The 12,810-nt window shown below is 32.0% G+C and overlaps 1 long non-coding RNA gene across 1 annotated transcript; it reads left to right on the top strand.

Moving 5' to 3' along the window:
* The first annotated feature begins 11,468 nt into the window (after positions 1 to 11,468).
* On the top strand, positions 11,469 to 12,682 carry LOC149196972 (uncharacterized). The gene is made up of 2 exons (XR_016254162.1): positions 11,469 to 12,385; positions 12,526 to 12,682. It is a non-coding gene; the product is annotated as an uncharacterized LOC149196972 (long non-coding RNA).
* Positions 12,683 to 12,810: the final 128 nt, after the last annotated feature.

The following is a 12,810-nucleotide window of genomic DNA, read 5'->3' as shown; positions in this document are numbered from 1 at the left end:
AATCCTGATTTCAGTGTGGTTTTGGTACAAGTACCAATCTCCCACCTGATTATTGATGTTTAGACGAAGGAGTCTCTTAATATCAGGACTGATTCTTGGTGGAGGGGTTCTACTAAGCATGGTCATCACAGGGTGGACAAAGGAATCTATGAATTCATTGTATGAATAGGGGGAGGAATATTGATGAAGCAATGGGGTCCTGAAGATGACTGATCTTGGTTGGCCCTTGGTGTCCAACTTTTGCAAGGTAAGCGGGATCTGTCTGGTTGGTAATATAGCAAAAGGTGATACAAGATGGAGGAGTATTTGAAGACTCTATAATTACTCATTCTAAGGAACTATTCATGCATCCTATCAGCTATGAACTGAGCATAGTCATATATGATAGCAGGAGGCTGCCCTCGAGTGTATATGGGCATGAAGGCTAAAATAATCTCATCAATGTATTCACTGGTGGTATAACCTAGGACACTAGATATCATATCCATATTATTTCTCCCCCATGAGGAGAAAATGGTAGCTACATATGGAGGAGGATCCTCTGGGATGTGTTTTTCTTCTCTTATGAAAGTTTGGAACATTTCTGCCAATTTTGTAGTAGTAAGCTTAGGGAACTGGTCTAATAAGGCTCCAATTGAAAGAGGAGTCAAGTTTTGGCCAGGCTGGAGTTGTAACATCTCATTTATAGATTCTGCAGTGATAGTGAATAGTATTGTCTGGTTAGGGGACATGACTGTTCTTTGACTTGGAATATAATTGGCATGGCAGTAATGCATAATTTATGGGAAAATGTGAACTTGAGGAAATTGGTATTTAGGCAAATTGGAATCCCACAGACCAATTTCATCTGCATGGTTCAAGTACCTATCCCTACTGTGGTAGTATACTTTGAGCGAGGATTCTTGGACAGAGGTGTCCTTTATCTTAAAATCTTTGTCGGCTAGGGGAAGGTGGTCCAAGTCTAGATGGGGAGTGGTGACAGGTCTTACATCCATGGCAATTGGGGCAGCCATTCTCAGTTCTTGTGGATTTGAGAATGGGGGAGGTAATTTGCAGTGTTTTTTTTTTAGGGCAATGGTGGTTCAGCACGGAGTAGGCTTGAGTTTCCTTAATTAATTTTAAACTTAACTAAGAATACTCAATCACTGGTTTCTTCGAAATTGACAGGATTTTTGATAAATTGTGGCTTAAATACTTGGAACTGGGGTGAAATGGTTCTGAGCAGGGCGGTTGGCAACTGCAAATGGTTGAAGGGGTTTTGTATAGGCTGCAAGGTTGTCTGGGTGGTCTGTGGTGTCTTTGGAGTGCAGTTAGATGTGGGTTGATGGCTTCGACGTTTGCAGGTGGTGTGCGTGCATACAAAGGTTTATAGTTGAAATTCCAGTGAAAACAAATGATTTGGTGCTTTTTGGCCTTTTTATATGGAAAAATGCTTTTTGGCGGGTATGGGTGAATAGAGACTAATTTGTCGCATAGCGGGGAGGTGGTAAGTGGTTAATTTCCCACCGCTTATAGGCGTCGGGTGGTTTTTAGGAGGGTCCGCCCAATTCCACTCAACGACAAACACGTCGCTGGGGCAGTCTCGTGGAAAACAACTTTTTTGGGCATGTATCGTCCGACGGAGGATCTCGCCCGAAATGGTTTCAGGGCAGTGGATCTGAGTCTTTAGATCAGACGGTGGTCGGGGCATGATTGCGCGTGGAGGTTATGGGGGCCTGGCAGGCACTTTGAATATGGCGGTATCAGGATTAATGGCAGATTAAGGCAGGATTATTGATGGATTAAGGCAGGATTATTAGTGGATTAAGGTGGGATTATTAATTTTGATCGCAGATCGACCAATTAGAGATTTTGATTAGGGTTTTAGGTGAGAATAATAGTTTATAGCTAAACTAGGGTGTATGGTTAATTAACACATAGGAGCTACATATATATAGGGAAATGGGTTTTTCATCGGGATTTAATATAATAAAATTAGTAATTAATATGAAAAGATGAGTGGAAAAGGGAAAAATCACTAAGTAAATGCTCTTTTTGTGAATTTGATGTTTTTCACATATTAACATTAATACTTCAAGTAAAGTGTTTTGGTGAGTTTTTTATATGAAAGGGGGAATTTACATGGGGGTGATTACTTTCCCTAGGCAAATAATGTTTTAACCTTAGGAAAAGGGATTTTATTAGGGAAAATGAAGGGAATCTGGCACTTGGTATCTATAAGTCATTGAGCCGAGGGTCCGGTCCCTCCAGAAGTCAGAGAAATGCTCTGAGCTCCTTTGACTTAGAGTTTTTTTAGTACTTAGAACTTTATTACAGGAAATTAGTTAAGTAAAATAGGTAAAATGAATGGGGGAAATTAATCAATTAACCTTGAAATCCATCTTCATGCTTGATTGACCATTTACATTTGAAACCTATGATGAGAGATGATAAATATGCTTTTTTCCCTATCATCATATTTTTGCAATCCTTTCTTCTACTTACCCATCTACTTGTCCTACCATTTTTTCTTCACTTTATTAGGGTGCATTTAGACTAGCAAACCCTTATTAAAACATTTTCTTTTCTTTTCACAAAGCAAACTACCTAATTCTATCACTATATCATCCAAGGGATCAGATTAAATTGATGAGCTCCTTTTATTTTACTCTACCTAATCTAACGATCTGCCAAGATTAAACAGTTTGGTCAGATTTTATTCTCTAACTATCAACATGAAATTTAAAGCATGGTATAATCAAGATTAAATAGTTTGATTACCTTGGATTGTGCCATGAATCACAAGTTGCACACAATCATTATTTTGCATAAAGTAAATAGTAGTGGAATTTATACTTGCACACTTTCATGGTCTCTTTTTGTTTTTTGGGGTTCATATTCTTCACTTTTTTGGACATTTTTATTTATTCTTTTTGTCCTTTAATTTTCTTTTAGGACATACCCTCTTTTCATTTTTTATTTTTCAATATGGAAAATATTTGCAGCAAGCAAAGGTATGTACATATTACAAGGGTTAACCTTAGCCATTGAAAATTATGACTCCTATTGGTATAGGAACCTAACATATAATTTGCACAATATCTTTTAAAAATAAAAAATAATCAAAATGATTAAGTGCAGTGATGACAATGGAGCTCACTGTAAAGCCCATTTTTCACTGGTTGAGGGTTAACATTGATGAGCAAATGGTGAACATGTGTTTATGTTAAGATTTGCCATTATACTAAAATCTCTATATTAATAAATTTTCAAACTTTTATCATTATTGTGAGAAATTGTTAGTTTTATGTTTTTAAGCCAATCTGATACTATATCAAACAGATCTATATTCATTAAAATACCAGCTTCGATACCATGTTGATATAGCTCACTGAATTTCAAACCCTAATCCTTATTGTTACTGAATTTCCAAACCCTAATCCTTATTGTTATTTTAGCTAGGCAATTAGTCCATATTCCATGAATAAGGGTTATGATAAACCCCGCTTTTTCCCAGTATTAGTGATTCATGAATAAACTTGAGTAATAAATTACAGATATGTGAATAATTTAATTAATAGCATTCAACGAAAATAAAATAAATTAACCATTACAAAAAATCCCATCTCCACTAAATTTATTTTTTTGACCTTCAAACATATGATACTCAATTTAATTTCCTAATATTAAAAAAAAAAAAAAAGTCCACCATATTACACATGATAGTGATAATTATCCAAAACACCGTTTCACATGATGGAATGATAATTATTGAGATTGAAGTTTTTTAATAAAATTATTTTATTTTAAATATAAAAATTTATGAAATTATTTTGCTATAAAAAAATAAATATATTTTATAAATTAATATAATCATTTTCACTAAAAATTATAAAACATGCATTTTAGATTTGATTTTTCAACTTGTTTTGATGATGAACCATACTGGTTGGTTCAAAATGCATCGACAAATATTTTATCATGTGATTTTAGCCAAAAGTGGACGTAACATCAATGGCATCAATCCATTCTGAAACATACATAATTAACCATTGATGTTTATTATGGGAAATCTTAACTTTTAATCTCGATCATAGAGGAATAGTCCAGGGATTTCGTGGGGTGATACTTTTAGAGTTGATTTCAAGTCTTATTATTAGCATAATCGGTTGAGTATGTGCTTTTTTAGCAAGGTGACTCATTATCAAATTTCAAGGAGGCTGTTGCACCAGTGCTAGGGGAGGAAACATGTTAAAATCCATTGGGGCAAGCAATAGATCCCATGCTATTGGGTCATTAATGCTTACCCCCATCTTATGCCATCGTATGCGGCACCATACCCTTCCCCCATGGTATCGCCATGGGCATCCTCCGGCAGTAAATGCAATGGTGCGAATTGATCTGATGTACCGATACGACCGAGATTTCCGGCTTACCCCAATAGATTGGCAAGCAATAGATCCCATGCTATTGGGTCATTAATGCTTACCCCCATCTTATGCCATCGTATGCGGCACCATACCCTTCCCCCATGGTATCACCATGGGCATCCTCCGGCAATAAATGCAATGGTGCGAATTTATCTGATGTACCGATACGACCGAGATTTCCGGCTTACCCCAATAGATTTGCGGCTTGCCATGCATGATACCTATTCCTTAGTTTTAAATTGAGCGCGGGAAAATGAAATTTTGAAAAATAACAGCGCGTTCTTCAAAAACAATACAATAAACAATATGCTTTTGTTTCTTTTCTGTGTTTGTTTCCACATCTCGTTATGGCAGCGGATAGTTTTAGAGTACTCTGTAAATACATAGAATGGTGCTCTGTAAATTCATAGAATTTCGCTGTTGATTCACGGATATCCAGGCGTTTTCGGATTACTGCATCTCAGACACCAGGCTTCTATTTCTCTGAACGAAGTGCCATGCTTGAATCCCACTCAAGCTTCCTCACAACACTTCATGACATCGGCCCTGTGTAAGCTACCAACGCGTGGAGTGAACTTCATATTGCAAAACATAAAGAGCATGCCAGGCCTCAACATGCTTGGAATCGTCATGGCTCGCATAGACATGGCTGTGGGAGGGGTGGCAGCTCCACACATCCATCCCAAAGCCACTAAAATTGTGTACCTGTTGCAAGGTCCCTTCGCATGTGTTTTTAATCAACTGCCTGTATATTCAGTTCCGTGTTTGTTGCAGCTTTGTGGCTCAATGGTCCATGTGGGTAGCTTTTTGTGGCATGGTAAGTTTTGGATTTCTGGAAAATAATAAGCAGCTGGAAATTTACATGGAGTAAAACCTTAGTTTGGCAAACAGCCGAAGGTAATAATAGATTACATTTTAGCTATTGATTTTCGTCCATAGGTTGTTTTTGTTTATGACATTTGTGCATTAGATTACAAACTGAAAAGGGAAAAATTTTAATGCAATATGACCATTTTAAGATGGAGAGTATCAGTGTCTTGTCTTCTCAATTTCTTCACGAGTGAGAGAATTTTCTCCTTATGAACAAATTTATAATGGTCTAAAAAATATATTTTTATTTTTATAATAAGGCTATCACTCAATACAATCTACATCATAAAACAAAAAATAATATTCACTCACTTTTAACTCATTAATATCTATACTTACAGTTCCAGAGGATTAGAGGGAAGAAGAAGAATGGCTAATTTGAGTTTCCCTAGAAAGATTCTTCAAAAAATATTTAAAATAGTTTGCATATTGAGTTTAAAGAAAATTGTATATAAAAAATGATGTATATTGAGTTTAAAGCAAATTATGTCTCTCTTTTTTTTGTTTGTTTTGACAAGAATTTAGAATTGTTGCAAAATAAATTTAAATTTAAAAGTTTTTTCAAAGATTTGAAACATTAGTTATGGTGGTAAAGAATATAATTGATTTGAGATATTACAATATAGTAACAATATTTTTTTGGAATTAAGAAAAGTCCATGTCTTTCCAAGTTTTAATGAGCAAGTGTAAGTGAAAAATAGATACTTATCACAATTGATCAGTAAAAAACAAGTATTTATGATTTTGATTGTATTGTGTGTTCGCCACAACTGCCAAAAGTAAAATTATTTTTTTTATAGAAAAATATAATATATATAACAAATAACTTATAAAAAAGAAAATACCTACAACATAGGTAGGTAGACCTTAGTATATCTTATCGTATCGAAGAGTAACACAAGTAAGAAATAGTGAGAATCCAATTTATAAAGCTCTAAGTCTACACAACCATTTGTTCATGCACACAAACCAAACCAACAAACATAAATGGATCTCGCTTTTAAAGAGTGGGAGTTGCAGAGGCTAAAGGCTAAGGAAGGAAACACGTGGAAGCACATCTCGGAGCTCTTAAATTAATTTTGGTAACTCCTTTATAAGTTGGGCTTTATGTTTTTTTTTTTTTTGTAGATTATATGGAAGACTTCAATATAAAATTGCAATTCAAAAAGTGCAAGAGACAAGAAAATCCTATTGTGGCTATATTGAAACATTGAAGCCTTTCAAATGGTTTTGGATTAATCCAGATATTTGTATCCATTCCATTAAAAAAAACCAAACATGTTTATAAATATATTAATGCATGTATACTATGATGTTAGGATTTTTTCAACTGATGTTAGGATTTTGTCAACCATTTTTATAGTTTGGCTTTTAATAAAAATGTTTCTTGTTTTTCTTTTGGATAGAAAATATTTTATAATTAAATAAAACAAATGCATAAGTTAATTAAATATGTTAACATTGGTGTAATATTATTTCTAAATTTTATAAATTAAAATTAAATAATAATATTTAATTTTTTATTCTTAAAAATGATCGGTTATTAAATATATTTTATAAAATTTTAAAATTTAATATATAATTATTATAGTTGAATTTTTAAAATTTAATTTCTATTTGAATTTTGAAATTTTCAAAATGGAAATTATATCTATTATTAAAAAAATAAATTAATTTTTTTGTAAGAACAAATAAAAAGGTGAACTTTAACTAGAACATATTAAAAATGATAATTTAATTTTAAAGGATGAAAAAGATATACATATTTTATTTTTTTGAAATTTTTAATGATATATTTTTAATCATTTTTTTTAATTAATTATATATATTTTTAATTTATACAAAATTAAATTAATAATAGTAATTTTTTTTGTAACTAAACTGAGGCTAGTTGGGATCAACTTGCTTATTGGTTGGAAGAAGACCCATCCACCCAACATGTGGTGCTTATCACCACGATTATAAGGGGCTGGGTAGAGAGTGCTCCGTTTTTTTACTAAGCTTCAATGAGTGTCAAGTTTTTTGTAAGAGCGCACCTAGATTAAAAAGTAAAAGACAAGACAAAAAGTTGAAAACTATTTTCTTTCCTACCCTACCTAATTATTCATCAATTTATAACATTTAAAATGAAAACTATTTTCTCTCCACCATTACCTAGTTATTCATTATTTTATAATATTTTTCCACATAAATAGAAGAGTGGTAGCTATGCAAAGAAATAAAGTACTTGAATATTAAAACAATCACATCTTTAAAATTAAGATTAACTGAAGCATGAGAATGTTGTTGCCAAGCCTAAGAACACTTGGAAGTAAAGTTGTGATGATCTTGACAAATAGCTTAAAATCCTCTATAATCAATGCTCTAACATAGGTAATCACAGTTAATATTGTTAGTAAAATTTGATAGAATAATATATATATATATATATATATATATATATATATATATATATATATATTTAATTAATAAATTAAAAAAATTAAAAATTTATATAAAATTCCCTTAAAATATATATATAAAAAAATTCAAACATGTTCCCCTATTTTAAATGAAACTTGTATAAGAATTTTTAAAAATCTAAATTAAAACTTTCATAAAAGAGAAATAAATTTACATTAAAACTCTCATAGAGGGAAAAATTTCAATTCATTTACAAAATATTAAATTTAAAAGAAAGGTATGAAACAAAATTTACAAGAAAAATTTTGTTATGTTATATTACCAAAAAAAATTAATTCTAATTTTTATAAAGAAAAATTCTTAGTATACTTTGAAAAAAAACATCTTGAAAACGTGTATATGAAATTTAAAGGAAATCTTTGAAAAACTTCACAGGAAAGGGAAAACCATGTACATATAACATTTAAAGGAAATTTATGAAAACGATATTATTATATTGTAAGGAAAAAGAAAATTCTTCAAATGTGTATAATGAGGAAAAAATTAATTATCAAGCTACCATATTTAAGAGATTGGTTTGAAGTTCGGAGAAAAATTAAATCAATTTAATGCATTGTCATTTTTTTGAAATTATATGAATATGTAATAATATGTAAATAATAAGAAGGGTAATTAGTCATCATCTTTAAACTATAATATGTAATTTAAAACAATAATAACTAGCAATTGCACCAAATGTTGCAAAGGGAACGTCGTAAGGCAGTAGCCTAGGAAACAGTAGCATTGATAGTGAAAATGTCAGGTCCAACATTTGGAGCAAAAATAAAGATGTGGTTAATAATCAAAACTGGTCCTTAAAAAATTTGGTAAAACTAAAACATAATTCCATGTATGGTACCACATTTAACATAATTCCATGTATGGCACCCATGTTCTCATCTATGTGTTAAGTACCCACCCATATTCTCGACCTAGCTTGGAGGGGGAGAGAGGTCATATTGGTTAGTTATGAATTCTCTTTCATTGCAATATATCAATAGGTTGCAAACAAACAATGGGTGTAGATGATCCATGGGTTCATAACGGCCTCAATAATTCATTTAACCCATAATACTTTCCAATATCTATCTCAAGACCACCATCTCAATGATTAATTTAGCCCATAATACTTTCCAATATCTGTCTCAAGACCACCATCATAGCTATAAAGATTTAAATGTTCATGTGTTACTTTGTTACTCATTGGAATATCAATTGCACCATAATATTATAATAATTTCCAATCTTTAATATTGTTATTAAATTTTATATATTTTCTAAAAATATTCTTCAACTAATTTAAAAAAAATGCATATAAACATATCATTTCATTATATACTATTTAAGCATATAAATAACATATAATTATCATGAAATGTGACAAGACATTAGTGTCTTTTCCATCAATAATCCCTCTTCGTAAATCTGCCTTCAAAGCTTGGCATTTAGCAGACATCACAGACAAGTCAACATCTCTTCTAGCTTCTCTCTACTATTCACAAAATTGTTTAAAAATATGCCCACTTAAATCCATGTTGTCGCAGTGATTTGATGTTGTCAGAAATTTCAAAAGAGCTCTCATACGCTTCCTTTTTTATCACATCCATGGAGGTGGTTTGCAATGATGTTAAGGAAGTTCCAAGTTTGTCATCAGTTGTGAAGGTGTATACCCCTCATTGCTTGCTGGTGGAGGATAAATTTGATGATGTTGAACAAAAGTAAGGATGTTTGGCCCACAATTTATTTAAGGACAATTTCAATTGCTACATTCATTGCTTGACCAACCACACCAGATTCAATTTCTCCATTTCATTATGTCAAAATGAGAAATGAAGGTTAAGAGTCTACTATCACCCCAGAAAGTTGGACTCCCATCATTAGCATATATTGTAGCCAAAGACAATCTTGGAAAATATCTGGAGTAGGAGAAGTGATCAGAGACCATGAAGGAGGTGGAGTCCCTCTGTAGCTATGGCTTGCCCAGGGAGTCCCTCTGTAGCTATGGCTTGCCCAGGGAGGCCTCTCTTCCTATTCCACTGGTTCAAGCCATAGCTACATAGGGACTCCACCTCCTTCATGGTCTCTGATCACTTCTCCTACTCCAGATATTTTCCAAGATTGTCTTTGGCTACAATATCATATTTATTATATTCTTAATTTTAGTCTTAAAATTTATGCATTCAATTTTATATATATTTTAATTATGATATTTATAAAATTTAAATTGTATTTATTTCTTAATAAATTTTTAAAATAATAATTTAAATTGATTTAAAAAATGAATTTATTGTATAAATTACGATAACAATTAGATATACATAGAGAGAGAAATGATCATCAAATTTTAGAAGAAAAATAAAAATAAATTATTTCATTTTTATCTAAATATTGATATTTTATATTAATTAGCTTAGTCATATAAATTAAATGATAGATGAATTCCAATCCGCTTAAGATATTAATGCAACCAAAGAAAAAAGTTGTGGAAATAAGGTTGGCAAGGACCAAAATCTTAGGATTGGACGTTAATCAACTAAGTGGAAAAAAAACTAACCTTTTAATAAGTAAATCATTAGAGATCCTAATTTATAAAACGCAAGTAATTTAATAAAGTTAATCAGATACTTTCATTAAATTGTAAGGATAAAGATAATTATTTTTAATTAAATCTTAAATATACACTTAATATTTATATATAAAAAAAAAATTCTCACACCCTTATTCAATATAAATACACTTATATCTAACAACTTTTTTTTCAATATTAATATACTTATAGACATAAATAAAATTATTAAAAATAAACTTACAACATTAAATGTAATCTAAAAATAGAAAACAAAACTCCACAATATTACCAATTATAATATTTTATTCCAATTATAATTTTACAATAATTACCTACCATATTTTTAAATTTTTATTTATTTTTCTTTTATAATAATCACAGTTTTTTCTTTTTAATTTTGATACTTTATTTAATATTTTAAAAAATTGTTTTAATTATTTTATGAAAATTGCAATATTACCCTAAACTTAAAATTTCATGTTCATATTAACATTTTCATTCATTTTATAATATTTATGGACATTATTTATATGTAAATCAAAATACTATACAGTATCGTAAAGTAAATGTAAATATATAATCAATTTTTAGTTTCATATGGGAGATCGTGAAAGCTTACCTAAAAAATTATAATGCTATCACACATGTATCCCGTATTTATAAAACCAACCAAAAGATCTCATATTTATGAAACCAACCAAATTATCAACTCCCTTATATAAATATATATTATTAAATAAAAAAATTCTAAAATCAATATCTTCTTGATATTTCCACTGGCAAAGAATCATGTCAAACCTATATTTATATGATATCTTTTAACTTATTTATACAATCCCTTTTAACACATTATTATTATTTTAAAAAATCAATATTTTTTTATTTAATTTTTTTTAGCCCGAATGTAATATTAATAAAATTAATTAGAATGTAAACAAATTATTATTAACCAATTTTTTTAAAGGGGAAAAGAAACTATATTTTTCTCTCAAGAGTATTTATATGAGAATATTTGATTACGGTCAAGTTTAGGTTATCGTAATAAAGATATTCTAAATAATTTTTATTACTTTTAAAGCAATAAAATAAACTCATGTTCATTTACAAAACCTAGCGAAGCACCTTTTCCATGGCCAAGATCGGCCTACTTGTAATTCGCCCGTTGGCCGAGGTCGACCTGCGGTTTGTGATGGCAACCAATATACCGTACCAACCCATCGCACTAAACCAGTGATGTGAAAAGTAAAGATGGGAAGGACGTACGACAGTGACCAGCCCCATCTACCGCCTCGGGATTCCTCTTGTATCGACGGTATTGACGTCTGTTGAGCGATCCAACGGCCAGGGTTGGCTCCTTCAACTTTCAATACCCTTGGCGTCGCATTGAGGTCTCATTCTTCCGTCAGTGCTCATGACTCCTGCTTGGTCTCATTCCAGCTTCGAACCAGAGCTCTGTTGAGGTTTTTGAAAGGCTTTCGAAGTGCCAATCCTTGTCCTCACTGCCAGAGTTGGCATTTTGATCTTCATCTTCATCTTGTTCATCATTCTAACCAGTGCTCTTTCTTTGTGATTGTTCATAGGAGCAAGAGCCCTGGGTAGAATGATGAAAAGATGAAGATCAAGCGAGATGATATGGCTTTCCCCACTAGGGTTTGTTCTTACTTATTTCTCCTATGAACAATCGTAACTGATATTTTTTTCGTAGATGGCTTTCCCCGCTAGGGTTTGTTCTTACTTATTTCTATGGGCTTATTGTAATTTGTGGTGCTCTTCCATTGCTTACCAAGATTACAGGTAAATATTTTTTATCTAAAAACATTCCTGAAAAACTTCAGAGGATTTCTTCTATTTGCTGCTAGGAATTTTGCAACTGGTTTTTTTTTTTTTTTAAATCTGATAACCCTATCTTTCTATGTTATCTATGCATCTATTGCGGTCTAGTTCCTGTTGGCTTCTACAGGTATTTACTTGCATTAGGTTCCTAGACAAGGGTCATTTTCAGTTTCTAAACTTTTACCTTCCATTCTGCTGTCCACTGGTTCGTGATACCTTGGGTTATTACGGGACAATCCTCCATGGTTCGCCAATATTAAAGGTAAGTTGTTTTTCTAAAATATTTCCTTGAAGTCTACAGATGACTACATAGAATCCTCACCATCCTCTGAACGCTCAAGGCATGTCTAAGGGATCCAAAAGGTGAACTTATAATCACATGGAAATTTCTGTCAATTGCAGGATGCAGAGCAGGATCACATGGAGTGGGAGCATATGGTGGTTCATTTCGTCCAGGTGATCAAACATGGGATGGGAGTTTTGTAGCTATGGGTGCAGAGCCTAACCAGGTGGTCCCCATCATAAATTGCAGTGAGTCATCGATACTCTGTAAAACAAAGCGAATTGACCTCAACCCTTCGACCAGTAGAGGGTTCATGCTAGGGCAATTTGACCATCCAATATTCTAACCCTCGTGGCTTCCACCGAATGTTAATGGGGCTTGACCGACTCTGCATATGTGCTGGA

Source organism: Pinus tabuliformis, chromosome 2_2, assembly GCF_031772625.1.
Source record: "Pinus tabuliformis cultivar Carrire ecotype Pingquan chromosome 2_2, CPIR1, whole genome shotgun sequence".
NCBI lineage: Eukaryota > Viridiplantae > Streptophyta > Pinopsida > Pinales > Pinaceae > Pinus > Pinus tabuliformis.
The sequence above is the reverse complement of the archived record's forward strand: the minus strand, read 5'-3'. Positions and strand labels throughout refer to the sequence as shown.